General features: G+C 46.9%; 1 long non-coding RNA gene across 1 annotated transcript in view; it reads right to left on the reverse strand.

Moving 5' to 3' along the window:
- The window catches only part of LOC143364273 (uncharacterized), a 50,139-nt gene extending 39,412 nt beyond the window's left edge, over positions 1-10,727 (reverse strand). The window contains exon 1 of the long non-coding RNA XR_013084062.1: positions 10,692-10,727. This is a non-coding gene — a long non-coding RNA (uncharacterized LOC143364273). The remainder of the gene's footprint in view (positions 1-10,691) is intronic.
- Positions 10,728-15,187: the final 4,460 nt, after the last annotated feature.

A 15,187-nucleotide genomic window follows, 5' to 3' on the forward strand; every position in this document is an offset into this window, starting at 1 on the left:
TCCGCGTAGTACCCTGGCCCGGGCTGCCGCTATTCAGGCCCTCGCGCGGTTCTCGGAGGTTCGGCGGAAGAATTGGCGTCTCGCGTTATCTTCGAAAATGTTCGTGCGGCACTTGCGAGTGTCTGGCGCCCGTTTCGAGCCCCGAACCCGGTAAAGTCTTCCGTCGGGGAAAAAGTCGAACATCCGAGATAGCGTTTGTCACCGGGCGAAACGCGTTCCGCGCGGCCGAACGTGCCTAACCCGTTGTGGCCCCGGTTTTCGTCCGTCGGACGGGTCGGAAAACACGGGCCCCGTGACAAATTGGCGCCCGAACATCCGGATATCTCGCCGGGAAAGTAAACTGAGAAAGGGCTTTTCCATAGAAAAGAGATACGCGATGAGTGCGGGACTCTCACGTAAATTCTATCGTGTGGCCGGAAATAAAGTCGGAGCGCGATCGGTGCCGTCGCGTCGTGAAGACGAATACCTGCGTCGCGAATAAATAGAGAAACGCTACAAAACGAGCCAACGTTACCGAGATTGTAAATTGATTGATAATTTTATGATGTTATATTATTTATGAAATGCAATTTATTGTGACATGCTGTGATATTATTGATGAAATGTTATTTCCGTATGATATTATTGTTGAAATGTTATTTTGATGACATACTATTTTTGCAACTCTATTAATGATGATATATTAATCATGAAAGTCTATTTACTAGGATGATTTATTGATGCACGAAAGATTTCAAGTAATATTTCATGAAGGATGTAAAACTCCACGAAATCAAGTATAGATTTGAAAAAAAAGGAAAGAATAGTACAAGTTGATTCAAGTAGCTGCCGAGTTAATTATACAAAAATTCATATATTTATTCGTTATTTCATTACGTCGTAATTTATTCCCTTATTTCTTAATTTATTTTGTGATTTCCTAATTTATTCCGTTACGTTTTCGTTATATTTTGTTAGCCAATAATTTATTACGTTATGTTTTGATTTTAATTTGTTGATTGCGTATTTATTCCATTATCCCGTATTTATTTTGTTAATCCCTTACTTATTTTGTACATACTTCATTAATTTTATTAACCCCCTATTTAGTTTGTTACTTCCTTATTTATTTTGTTAAACCCCTATTAAGTTTGTGACTTCAATATTTATTTGCTTATCTCCTAATTTCATTTTGTTGTTTTCAGTAGAAAATTTATTACCTCCGTATGTATTTCTATGTCCCGTAATTTATTCTGTAACGTCCACAAATACATGTCAAACCACTATTTACTAAAGTAAAAATTTCGGAAAATGCTAAATTGAAAATACACTCAATAATTCGGCCACTAAATGAAAATAGAATAAAAAGACTTGATGAAGTGGAGAATATGATGATGATAAATGAAATTGAATTATTTTTTTTTATGATGATCAATTGAATATGTTCTGTATAATGATGTTTTAAATGATTTTCTGGTTTATGCCATTATGAGTATTATGGAATTACAATGTTCGATATGATTGTATGATGTATTGTATATTTAATGTGTCAGGGCATAATATATGTACGTAATTTACGGTGATGGAAGGGACGTTCGGAAGAACGCCTCGTAGACTTTGTGCCGTCGAGAAAAACGTGCCGTCTTTGTAAGTCGTTGTATTTGCGATACGCGAACGCGAAACCGAAAATTAGCGAAATAATCTTGCGAAAATAACGAAACAAATTAGCGACAGGACGAAGAATTTGCGAAAAGTTGTAAGGATTGTGAAAAAAAAATTGCTGGGGAAAGCCACGAGTATCGAAAAATAAATTCGTGCTGCCGTAGAAAATTCCGAAACACGCGAAGACACCCGATATATTAGTAAGGAATTCGGAGACAGTTTTTCTGTAGGCAATAGTAACAACGGGTCTATTGTTCGTACGCGTACCACGGCAAGGACGTCGGCTGGGGTCGCTAGGCCCAAACGTAAACAGCCGAGGAATTTATAGCCTTGCCTGAAATGCGAAGTAACGCGATACAAAGGGGCTCGAGAAATAATAAACAGATGAGCGACATGCTCAAGCCGGAACTCGACGAGGGGGACGAGGGGGAAGCGAAGTCGGTTTACGGGGAAGCATCGGATGAATGGCCTTTCTCCGACGCAGAACCAAACACCGAAAACAATAATTGGGCGGAAAGATCACCGCCGAAAAATTTTACGTTGCCGGTACCGAACTTTCACAGTAAAGAACCGATGCCGGAATTTCGTGGTAATGAACCGAGATCGTACCCCGTACACCTCGCATCCGAAATAAATCCGAGCCAGTCCAGAGCGATGCCGGCGAATGTATCACGCGAATCATATTACCGGGGACGCCAACCGCGGAAATAATGCGTAAATGGCGGATAAAATTTTCCGGGGCACCAGGAGAGGACCCGGAAGCCTTCCTGGACAACCTATTGAAACAGCGTAAATATTGTAGTATCGCGGACGAAAATTTATTACGCTGTCTGCCGGTATGTTTAGACGGGATAGCGGCCCATTGGTACGAGACACGGGAAAATAAATGGACGTCGTGGAATAAATTTGTTGCCGAATTTAGGAAATTCTTCGGGGATCCCGAGTATCGCGAAACGCTGGAAAGGAATATTAAAGATCGTTATCAGGGGGAAAACGAGCCAATACGCGATTACATGGTAATAATGCGGGCAATGTTTAACAAATTAAATCCATCGTGGCCGGAAGACAAAAAGGTTCGAAAGGTATATTGGGGCGCGAAACCAATTATTAGACAGGCAATAGCACTGACGACAATATTAACACTGGAACAATTAGAAGACGAATTATTAGAAGCAGACCGACAGACGAACATGACGACAAGACATAACCCAAGAGCGTCCGAAATGGCCCACCCGAGTTTCGCATACGAACCATACCGATACCCCCGCCAAAAACAATAGGGCAAAGGGAAATGGAATAATAACGAATACGCGTATGCAATGGCTGCCGTTACAAACGTTGATAGCGAGGGATCCAGCGAAAAATCCTCCAGCCCCACCCGCGAAAATCGAAACGTAAAATCAGAAAGGAAAATGATACGGCCGCGTAACACCTCGACGCAACGGACAGAAACCTCCGAAAAAGACGACAAGCGTCAAGTACCGCCGCGCGACAAACAACGCACGAGCGGGAAAACATCGCTAATATGTTGGAACTGCCGTAAGACAGGGCATATGTCGCGAGATTGTCGCGAAGAGCCTCGGCTGCATTGCTACAGCTGCGGAGCGGAGGGAGTCACTATAAAAAGATGCCGTAAATGTAATAGATTCACGGGAAACGAGAAGAGAAGTCGCTCGGAGGGGCCGGAGAGACTTCACCCGAATTAATATCGGCCCGCGTCGCGACAAAAGAAACATCAGGGACGCCGCCAATACTAACGATAAAAGCATATATCGGAAAGCTGCCGGTTCGCGTATTAGTAGACTCGGGGTCTACGATAACATTTATAAGCAGAGCCATAGTTAATCAAATAGATGCCGGAGAAATAAAACTAAAAAGAGCAGAACGCCCATGTTATTTCCTATTAGCAACAGCTGCCGTAGATCGCGCAACGGAAGAAGCGAAATTCAAATTACGAATCGGGAGTAAAGAATGCCAAATATTAGCGCGCGTGCTAGACAACCTAGTGACTCCAGTATTATTAGGGATAGATGCAATAGCGAAATTTGGAATCATCGCGGAATACCACCGAGCTGTTTGGTACTTTGCCGAACAGCCGCAAGAAACGTTTCCGTTCAACGATACCCCCCACGCGACGATTTGCTGCGGGTTACAAAAATTAACCGACGTAGAGAAGGTTAAATTGGAAAAATTTCTAGAGACTTCGCTGCCGGAGTTCGAAAAGATGACTGGATTGACAGACTTGATTAGCCACAAAATTGACGTTGGCGACCACCCGCCTATAAAACAGAGATATTATGCCGTCTCTCCTAAAGTGCAGGAAGCGATATACAAGGAAGTAGATACCTTATTAGCGGATGGCATAATCGAACCGTCACAAAGCGGCTGGTCAAGTCCAATAGTGATGGTCAAGAAACCAAACGGGAAATATCGATTTTGTCTCGATTTTAGAAAAGTAAACGAGGTCTCTAGAAAAGATGCGTACCCACTACCACTCATGACGCAGATACTAGACAAACTGCGCGCCGCAAAATACATCTCGACTCTTGATCTCAGCCAAGCGTACTTTCAAATTCCGCTAGAACCGGGAAGTCGCGAAATTACGGCGTTCACGGTACCGGGAAAAGGACTATTTCATTTCCGTCGCATGCCGTACGGGCTTACGGGAGCACCGGCCACCTTCCAACGTTTATTGGATCGTTTGATAGGGCCAGAAATGGAACCCCACGCGTTCGCATATTTAGACGATATAATTATCGTAACGAAAAAATTCGACGAACATCTAGAATGGCTAAACCGCCTGTTAGAACGTATCAAAGCTGCCGGATTACCAATCAACCCCGAAAAATGCGAATTTTGTCGCCAACAAGTCCGTTACTTGGGATTCGTGATCAGTCACGAAGGGTTAAAAGTCGATGCCGAAAAGATAAGACCAATCTTAACGTATCCTCCCCCGAAAAACGTGAAACAGGTGCGACGATTCCTAGGAATGGCATCCTGGTATAGGAGGTTCATTCCGGGATTCGCAACACTTGCAGAACCGCTGAACAACTTATTGCGGAAAAATCGGGAATGGGAATGGAAGGACGGACAACAAACCGCCTTCGAAACCCTTAGAGATACCATCGCAACTGCACCGACTCTTTCGTGCCCGAATTTCGAAATCCCTTTCACCTTGCAGACGGATGCGAGCACGGTAGGATTAGGCGCCGTTTTAACGCAAGAGGTCGAGGGAATAGAAAAAGTAATCGCGTTCGCCAGCAGGTCTCTCACGCTGCCGGAGAGAAAATATTCCGCAACGGAATTAGAATGTCTAGCTATAGTCTGGGCGGTACAGAAATTTAGGGCATATCTGGAAGGGTACACATTTACCGTAATAACCGATCACAACAGCTTGCGATGGTTACGAAAATTACAAAACCCGTCGGGGAGACTGGCGCGCTGGGCGCTACAACTGCTGGAATATGATTTCCAAGTAGTCTACCGCCAAGGCGCATTAAATAAGGTGCCGGATGCACTCTCGCGCGTTTTTGAGGGGGGGTGTCGTTGGGGGGGGGAACTCCGATAGCTGCCGTAGTACGCGCGAGTTGGTACGAGGGAAAATTCGCGGAGGTCGAGAAAAACCCGGAAAAATTTAAAGACTGGTCCATCCGTAGCGGGGAGTTATATTGCCGAAGAACCGATCCTTTGATCGCAGAAACGCTAGGGCAAGACGGGGACGAATGGAAATTAGTTGTCCCCGAGGAGCGCAGAACCGAGATCCTGCAGGAGGCGCACGATAGTCCGCAGGCGGGACACTTAGGCATAGAAAAGACCTACTATCGAATCGCGGCTCGCTACTACTGGCCCGGCATGTATCGTACCGCGGTAGAATACGTAAGACGCTGTACTACCTGCCAACTTACGAAAGTGGAGCAGACACTCCCTTCCGGATTGATGGGTCGGCGCCGTATTGACACGCCGTGGTCAGTGATAGCTGCCGACATTATGGGCCCGTTCCCCCCTAGCAGGTCCGGTAACGCGTACCTCCTAGTAATCCAAGATCTGTTCACGAAGTGGATTGAATGCGCCCCGCTACGACGTGCGACCGGTCCGAAAATTGCAGAGGTTCTAGAGGGGTTAGTTTTCTCCCGGTGGGGAACCCCGGACGTGCTCGTGACGGACAACGGCACCGAATTTGTGAACAAATGTTTGCGCGACCTTGCCGAAGACTACGGGATTCGGCTCGCTACGACTCCCCCGTACCATCCGCAAGCAAACCCGGTGGAACGCGTCAACCGTATTCTGAAAACGATGATAGTAGCGTATATTGGAAGGGATCATAGGGACTGGGACGTGAATCTACCCCAGTTCCGTTTCGCGTACAACACAGCACGACACTCGGTAATACAGGCTTCCCCAGCCTTTTTAAATTTCGGGCGAGAACCGCGACCGGCCAAATGCGTGCGAGCGGAGGCAGAGCCGCCTATAGATCTCGAATTAGGATCCACCGCGAAGTGGAAAGAGCGGGTTGCCCAGCTGCCGTTATTGAGGAGCTGGGTGATAGAGAACCTGGAGGATGCGTATAATCGACAGGCGCGACACTACAATTTGCGACACCGCGATCGGGAGTTCGAGGTAGGGGATAAGGTTTTAAAACGGCAACGCGTATTATCGTCGGCAGCGCAACACGTAGCGGCGAAATTAGTACCGAAGTATACAGGGCCCGTAGTTATCACGAAAAAGATTTCGCCGGTAGTATATTGCGTAGCGACCGAGACCGGCAAGGGCTTAGGCAAAGTCCACGTCAGCGATCTGAAAACGTTCCTTCCATCACGGGAACGAGAGAGTCAGAACTAAAGGGAAGAGTTTCATTTCAGTATCGTGACGACTCTCTGAAGAAAAAAAGTAGCTGCCGGAAGAAGAAGGATGGAGCCGAACACTCCGATCGTCAGATTGGACGAGGCGTTGAGGGCCGTGAACACCCAGGCAGACCGCCGCGCCGCGATCCGGCTCCTCCGGGAATACCTCAACGAGGGAGAGTATTCGGGGCGGCGAACGGTCAGTACCCAAACGTGGAGGAAAACCGTCACTATCCCCTGCAGCTTGCCGGATTGCGCGCCGGATGTGGAGGTAGCCGTGGGCGAGTCCTCGACCGACTCGGACACGCAGTATGAGTCCGCTGACGACGACGGGCCAAGGTCCTGCCGGTCGCAGGGCGGCTCGGCGAATGGACTGGACGAGACCCTGGACGGCCAAATAGAAGAGCTGCCGGTGGACCCAGAGCCCATGGCCCAGGAGGAAGCCGAAACGATTGACCAGCTGCCGGTGGAAGAGACGGAGACGGGGAGGCCGGAGGGGACCGGCCGAACCGAGAATGAGGTACCCGACGACTCTGACCAACCGCAAGTCGAAGAGGGACAGCCGGAGGCCTCGGAGGAAACCGGCCTACCCGTGGACGACGATACCTTTGAGCTGCCGGTCGAGGGGGAAGAGCCGGACGCACCGGAGGGGGACGACACCTCAGAGGACGAGACCTTGCGGCCTGCATCCGAGCCGCAGACCCCGGACGTGCCCCGGAGTACCGGAAGCTCCGCTCCAGGGTTACTAGTAAACCCGATGACGGGCGAACCCCGCAACCGCCCTGGAACCTCCACGGTGGGACCATACAAGACCGCTGCCGGGTCCTGGGAGCCTCCCTCTCCAGGCCAATCACGAGCGACCGCGTTCGAGGAGGCACACCGAGTCGCATTGGACTTATTTAGACGTCGGCGAGCGGAGGAGGAAGTGGAAGAGGAAGCGGAGAAGCTGCGTCGGAAAGCTCTGTCGCGGACCCGATGGACCCCCGCCAACCCCACCTTCTACCCAGAAGAGAGACGGGAGCCCACGTTGTGGGTGTTGCCCAAGGTGGCCCCTCCACCTGCTGCCGTACCACCTGTAACCCGCCTAGAGGTGGTAACCCTCCGGGATAGACAAAATGGGTGCTGGAGATGCGGGGCTCCCGACCACAAGCACCGATTCTGCCCGGGCCCCGAAACCACCTATTGCTTTCGGTGTGGCCGCATGGGCTACACACTCAAGTCCTGCCCGAAGTGTGGACCAACTTGGAAGGCGGGAGGGCCTCATCATCCTTGGGACCTAAAACAGCTTCGGCCCTAGGAAGCTTCCGTACCGCGCTGCCGTGAGGCTCGAACGCCCTCGCTCCCCTGGCCGCGGGAATTTGCGACCCAAATAGAACAGACTGTTTCTTTTCTCGCCTTATGTTTTTTTTTGTTTGCTGCCGACCCGCGCCAAAATAATATTTAATTTCGCTGCCGACAGAGGGTCTATGATCTCTTATTGCCGTTTCGATAGAATGCGTGGGTGACTGAGCGCACACTATTTTGTTAAGATTCTTTTTTTTGTAAGCTGCCGAGTGTGAATGAGTGTGGGTGAAAGCGAGCGGACGATTGTGAAGCGAATGTGGACAAGTAGGGTAAGACGCTGCCGTAACTAATAAGGAAAAGGACCAAGTTTTCTTTTGTTGTTTTTTGTTGAGAATACAAGGCTGCCGGGGACAGTAACGTCCCCTGAACTAATAAATCGTATATTCAGTACAAAACCCAGAGTCCGGTTATTTATTCCGCGCTATAACAACCCCTCGAACTCCCTACGCGTGCGGACCCCGCTTTAGTGAATAGCGATAAGTTGGTGCCGGCCGGAAGAAAGTGTCTCGCCCGAACATTTGTGACTCGTCCAGTGAGTATTTGTCGTAGATTATATTGGTGATGGGTATTCGTCTAATACTATGATTCATTTTTGCGTAAACCTAAGGGCACCCCCAGGGTGAAAGTTCGCTGCCGAGCCCGCGGAAGCCTAGTCGGTGGCTGCCACCGGTGGGGCCCGGTCTCCCCCGGGGGGGGGAGGAGTTGTGACGTGGCATATTTGTCCACGTCCCGCCGATCAAGGTCGAAAGACCGGGCCACCCTTTGGCAGCACCGCGGCAACAACGGCTGCCGTGATCGATCTCCCTGGGAGCACCCGAGACCCCAGATCGAGAAATTGACGCGGTTTAAACGCCGCGCCACTTGGCGCGACGAGAAGTTGCAGGACCGTAGCCGGGTCCCTGGGTGGCCCGGATACTTTTCACTTCTCCCAGGAGCGCGGAAAATCCGGAAAGGAACGCTGAGGGGCCGGCTACAAAGGACGCCCGCAAGGATACATCGAGGACGACACCGAGCCCGGGTTTGCCAACCCAGAGGCGCCGCCGAGGAATTACGGACCAGAGAAGGCCTTCGTCTCGACCTCGTCGTCGCCTCGCCCGGAAAAATTGAAGAGGATCCGTGAAGGGATAGGCCCGAGGTCTTCCTCAGCGGGAGTTAGCCAATCGACGCGTGTCATCGGAAGAGCGTTAACCAATAAGTTTGTTGCCGGAGGCCCCGGACCGCTAGGTGCGGCCCTGCCGCGTGCGAGCGAGTAATAGGTCCGAGCCTCGTGCGGGAGCGGGAAAAATGAGGAAAGTGGGGGACGCCTCGCTTCCGCGTTTGCGAGGCTTCGCGAAATGGGTCACTGTGCCGCCAGATCTAGTCGGGTTTAGACTTTTTACAATTGCCTAAGAGAGTCAGTTTTTGTACGACCTATTGCTGCCGGAAGGACGTGGTAACGCTGCAGACCACCGAGCGAGCGACACAGCTTATTAACCACGCTGCCGGGTGGTAAGTGCCGACTAAGCTTTTCGTGCCCTTATTATTTTCGCGTTGGCTCGGTAAGCGTTTTGCGAATCGGCCGGACTTCCCGTCGAAATAAAGACGGAATCTCGCCCGCCGGGAATCGCGGTTCGAGGGAATTCGCGAAGGGGGTGAGACCGTCCGTCGGTCATCGGGCGAGAGATTCGTTCCGATACCGACCTTTGGCGATATTTGCGAATCTGGGGGTGTCCCACGGTGGGACGACGCGACGTAGGCCGTACCGCCGTTTCCGGCTGTTTCCGACGGTCACAGTCTTTAGAACTTTGCTGCCGCGTATTCTATCGGAATCCGGTCGCTTCTCGACCGGCTAATTGCCACTCGTAGCTGCCGTACATCGCGCCCACGATCGGATTCGACGCGTAGGAGAGTAGAATCGGGAGAAATAAGCGCGAGCGACCGTCCAACTGTCGAACTATTGTACTATACCGCGCGGGCTTCGTTTCCATCACTGCCAGGTCGCCCCGGCAGCCTTCTGTAATCAGCAAGATTAATAAATGTAAAGTCGAAGCCCATTCTCGTCTATCTTTCTTTCGTGAGAAACCTTTCCGCCGCGGGAAACGTCCCGCATTCCTTCCGCGTAGTACCCTGGCCCGGGCTGCCGCTATTCAGGCCCTCGCGCGGTTCTCGGAGGTTCGGCGGAAGAATTGGCGTCTCGCGTTATCTTCGAAAATGTTCGTGCGGCACTTGCGAGTGTCTGGCGCCCGTTTCGAGCCCCGAACCCGGTAAAGTCTTCCGTCGGGGAAAAAGACCATTGCAAATGGCTGCTCTGAGGTGACTACGTGCCGGAAAGTTAAAAACGAGGTAGGTCGAAACAAAAAAACGCGAAGTCCGCGACGCGACTGTCCGCGAGTCGACTGTTTAAATATTATCAAAATCGGTGCGGCGCGGGGGCATCTCCTGGGCACTCGGGTAGCCGGGTAAATAAGATATATTAAATAAATAAGATGACATTTGCGCCAAAAACGACAACATTTCGTGTGCAGCATGTAAAAAAGGACTAGAATAATCTATGTCATATTTCGAAAAGAGCGGTTCGGGGTGGGGATGTCCAAAAGTCTTATTAACCCTTAGCACTCGAATGATGACTGTAATGCACCACTAAAAATTGTTGTATCATTATTCAAAATATTTTTTACATTATCAAATTTGTTTGTATTTAATAAATTACTAAACATTCGGTATTGTACGAGTAAGTTGCACTATTTTCGTATATATAACATGAAAAAAAAATATATAGGAGGGCAATATTCTAGGTCGGAAGAAATGTTTCATTTTGGAATTAAAATAGCTTCGAGTGCAAAGGGTTAAACAACATTTTTATATAAAACTTAAAAAGTTACATACCTTCATCGCGTAGATCGGGTTCGACGGTTCGACGGCTTAGGCAAGACTAACTCGCAAGCTCCGTCAGCCGGATGACCTGACTACTTCAGTGGGGGGATTTTCGTCGGGGTTTTTGCGCATGCGCGTCCGGCGCAGTAATGTATCTATATTGTGACGACAGTAGTGGGGTACTATTATTGGCAGGAAAAACCGGAAGTGTCCAGGACGAGACGACGAAACAAGCGTGTTACATATTTTTGATAAATTATTATTACCATTTGATTGGCATACACATGTTATACATTCATTTTTCATAATCAAATCATTTTGCGAAATTATACGGGATGACTAAAGTACCCCATTTTAGCCAAAATTGTACTTTACTCATGCTACAATCGTCGCGCCTGCGTCAACAAATCCGATCAATATCCCATCACTAGACCAACAAGGAAGCGAATCTTCCACCAATATCTCCTTCTTTTTCCTGCATACGATCATGTCCCTGCGCAGACCAGGACCTTACAGAAGTGGCCCCTTACCTAGGCGGATTGCAATTTCCAGGAAGACCGTCATGGACCCAGATTTAATTGAATATTTGTGTTTTAATGTTTTGATGGTCGCCGATTACGAAATTGAACGCAAAATTTAAAAAAACAAAATGGCAGATCCAATATGGCGAACGTGTACGTTAAGAAATTGTTCGTTCTGTTAAAAAATTAGTATTCTAAGGTTTTCGGGATCGCCGGTTACAGATCTGCACTCAAAATTAAAAAAAATGGCGGTCGTGTATTTGCAAAAATTATTTGATTTCCGCAAAAATTTGAAATATAACGTTTTGAGGTCTCTGATTGTGGACGTAAATTTTGAAATTAAAAAATATTACTGATTCAAATTTTTTTAATCACAAGGAAAACTTTCCTTGTAAAACGAATTTCGGTATCGCACGATGCTGAAAAATTACATTAAAAAAACATAAGTCGTGTCTCTGAGAGTAAAACTGTCGCGATTTACTCTCGAGAGAAAAATTCGTCAGTGTTTTATTTTGCAGGATAGGAATAGCACTCTCCGATAGCATTGGAGAGCTCAAACGGCCACGCACCCTTAAGGGGGCCGGCATGGTTTGAAATCCATATACGTATGCAAGGGTCAAAATCTAGACAAACTGCCGCTTCAATATTGCAATGAGCAGTTTAGAAGTGGTCAATTGTGTTTCCTAAAAGTCCAATCTACGTCTGTGTAGTGGAGTAATATGTAATATTCGGCAGAAAATTTGAATTCTGAAGCAAGTATGACGTTACGAGATGGCTGCCGCTGAGAGATTCTCTTAATTTCGAGAGATTTAGTGTTCGTGTCGAAAAAAAGGCTCTATACAGACGTAGCAAAGACATGTACAAACACGGTGGTATGCATTTTTAATTGATTACTTACTTATTGAAGACGTAAAATGTCTAGAAAAAAAAGGCACAGCGTAACATAGCGCGACAGTCAAGGCCAAATGCCTGCCGGCCCCCGAATTAAAAATGTCTTGTAACTATGCGAATCCCCTTTCTGATGCAGCTACCTGAATCCCCTGTCTCGTTCCCTTTATTGTTACTAAGCAGAATGGCGGCTAGCATCGAACGATACCCCTATTACCTTTGTATGAAGCAGATTATGTACAGGGTGTACAAATAGTAACGGTCATCCGTCCTAGGGATGAATCTACATCTCTCGATCGGTGAACGTTTGTAAGAGAAACTTGCCGTAAAATTGTTTATAACGAAGAAACTTGTTGTTACAGTTTCTTTTTTACATTGACACCTTCTGCTTATCGAGAAGAGAAAAAGATTGAAAGGAACAATATGTCGCAAACGAATAGTTATTGAGATAGAAGCTGTTAAAGTTTTTGCAAAATTGGATTGTGTGGAGTTTACACATATAGGAAATATGAAAGTGATTACTAGGTGACATTCTAACAAAATATCAGAATTTAAAATTACTTTGGAAATTATTGCGATATTTATAAAATAATGATTCTTAAACAAAAAATATTCTGTAATAATTATAGAATAAAAAAAAAACAGAATAAATACAATCTACAAGTACTGACAAAATTCAATCGTTCTTATCGAGATCCTTAGTAGAAAACGCTGTTTTTTTCTTCGTCAACCGATTTCGATGAAATTTTCAGTATGCGTATCAGTAACATTGATGTACTTGAATAATGATGCAGAATAAAACAATTGCGCTGCACAAGAATGTGCTGTGAAAACATGGAATGGCACGGTAGGAGCCGCTTGCTTCCCCTACCAAATCTCTTTCGCGCAGCTCGCATCTTCACCGGGCTGCGGTGCCCCTTCGTCTTTTACCCTGGAAAAGCGTTTTGCCAGGGGCAGCCATCCGTTCCCATAGATAACCTACATGGCGTTGTTCGAAATAAAACAGCGAAGTACCTTGAAACGATCAAGTAACAAGAAATACAACCCAGATATTTTCTTTGTAGAAATGTTCTAGCGAGAAATGAAAAATTCCGTCTTCAGGACAAATATTTACCAAATGCAGTTGTTAAATATTCAAGACAGGCCCGAATAAAAAAAAGTAATAAAAAGTAAACCTCAAATTTTTCTCTACGATTTTGACCAATTGCAGTTTTTTGAAAAAAATTCTGTTGCTTTGTGACACTAATTTTTCTAATATCTCGAAAAGATTAAAGTCGTTTGGTCCAATTATTAAAAAATTGTCTTATTAATTGACTGTATGTCTTTAGACGTTACAGTTGTGGACATTACACGACGCTGTAATACTGGTATAACACTATTGTTCCGTCGCAACAGAACTGTCATCTTAAGCATGAATCGTTTCTTCATGCTATCGATAAACGAAAGGGTCTTACAGAGGGTCTTTGTTCGTAGCTCCTTTTATTTCAAAACATTCGTGATTTAGAGACCACTAAGTACGGTCAGGCCATAAATTCATGACACGGTTCAAGGGTCTATGACAATCGACCTTTCGACAGCGTCGAATTACCAAAACACTCGGTTTTTCCCAAGTTATGCATCGCCCCACTCTTCCTTCCAACCAGGCTCTTAGCCTGAGCCTGTGGAAGGGAATTCGAACAATTAAGGGCATGCTGATTGGAAAATGCAAGTTTTCCCTAACCAATCCGGAGAGCTTCCTTTCTCGTCGCAACGAGCGACACATACCTCTCCTACACCTAAGGCCAACCTCTCAGCCACGAGGAGCCTATAACCACCTAAGGCCAACCTCTCAGCCATGGGGAGCCTATGACCTCGAGTTAATTCTGAAAGGCGGTCGAGCTTCAAATACAGTTCATATACGATCTTCGGACGAGCAACACCACAGGTCTCATCCGAACCTTACAACTTCGCGTTGAGTCTGGAAGTCTAGCTTGCAATGAGTCCATACAAGATCTTGAACACGTGACACTTACAGTCAATTATACCGAGAGTCAAATCGCCTTGCACACGGCAAGGCGAATACAATACGGATCACTCGGATCCGCGCGCGTCTAAGGCAGGACCTGTCGGAATAGCCTTACTGACGAGTCCTCCGACAGGTTCGGGACGAAACGCGATTCCTTTCCTGTTCCAATCCAGTCTTCCGTATCCGTTGAAATAGTTGCCCAAGATTAAGTTGGCGGGCAACAAACGCGAAAGTACGTCGCGAACAACTATCATCGAGTAGGGGGTGGAAACGCAATTATCAGGTAGCATCCTCGTAACGGGCTCTGCTCTAAAGACAGAGGAAAATATTATTTCAGTAAATGGTTCAATTTATTTCAAATCGTTTGCATACTTGGAGAATTACGCGTTCGATTTTAGTGACTTTTTTTGTTATTTCAATAAGTCGTCGTTTGCGAAAAGTCAGAGTATTTTATTTGAACAATAAAACAATTCACTCGTTCGATTCTCACTCGCCTTCAAAATACTATTTCATCGGAACTGTGCAATAACGATCGCGTTACGAACGCTGCAAACAATCTTGTTTTATCTGCATTTCGTTTTTCTTATTTGATTTTCCGCAAATGAATTCACAGAGTCGGTCGTTGAAATTGTCGCGCGTGTATGGCAATCGCGATTTCCGACATTCAATATTACATATGAAGCATAGAACGATTCAGAGAGAAACTCTTCGCGTTTTTGTAATCATATATTGTTCACATTTCGTAAGAGGATGTGTTGCGTTTGATAAAATGTTACAGCTTAAAGAAATATTGCCGAAACAAACGCTGGTAGCGAACGCGTTAATTATGTATCTTTCTATCGCAAAATCGAGGGTGCGCAACAAGACCCAGCAACTCGTAATGGCGTCCCTGACAACGGACATAGTCGCCAGATCAATACTTGTTGCAGCTCGAATTTCCTCTCCTACAAGTCTTCTCCAAACAGAGGGTAACTTTGTCCCGTCAATTCGTGCTCTCCCTCCTCATCTGGGGACACTGAACGTGGAACGGACGAGGAGTTCTTGCAATAAATGAGGTTGCAACAGGCGAGGTTATACTGTAATTATTTCTATTT

The sequence above is a fragment of the Halictus rubicundus genome, unplaced genomic scaffold (genome assembly GCF_050948215.1).
Source record: "Halictus rubicundus isolate RS-2024b unplaced genomic scaffold, iyHalRubi1_principal scaffold0396, whole genome shotgun sequence".
NCBI lineage: Eukaryota > Metazoa > Arthropoda > Insecta > Hymenoptera > Halictidae > Halictus > Halictus rubicundus.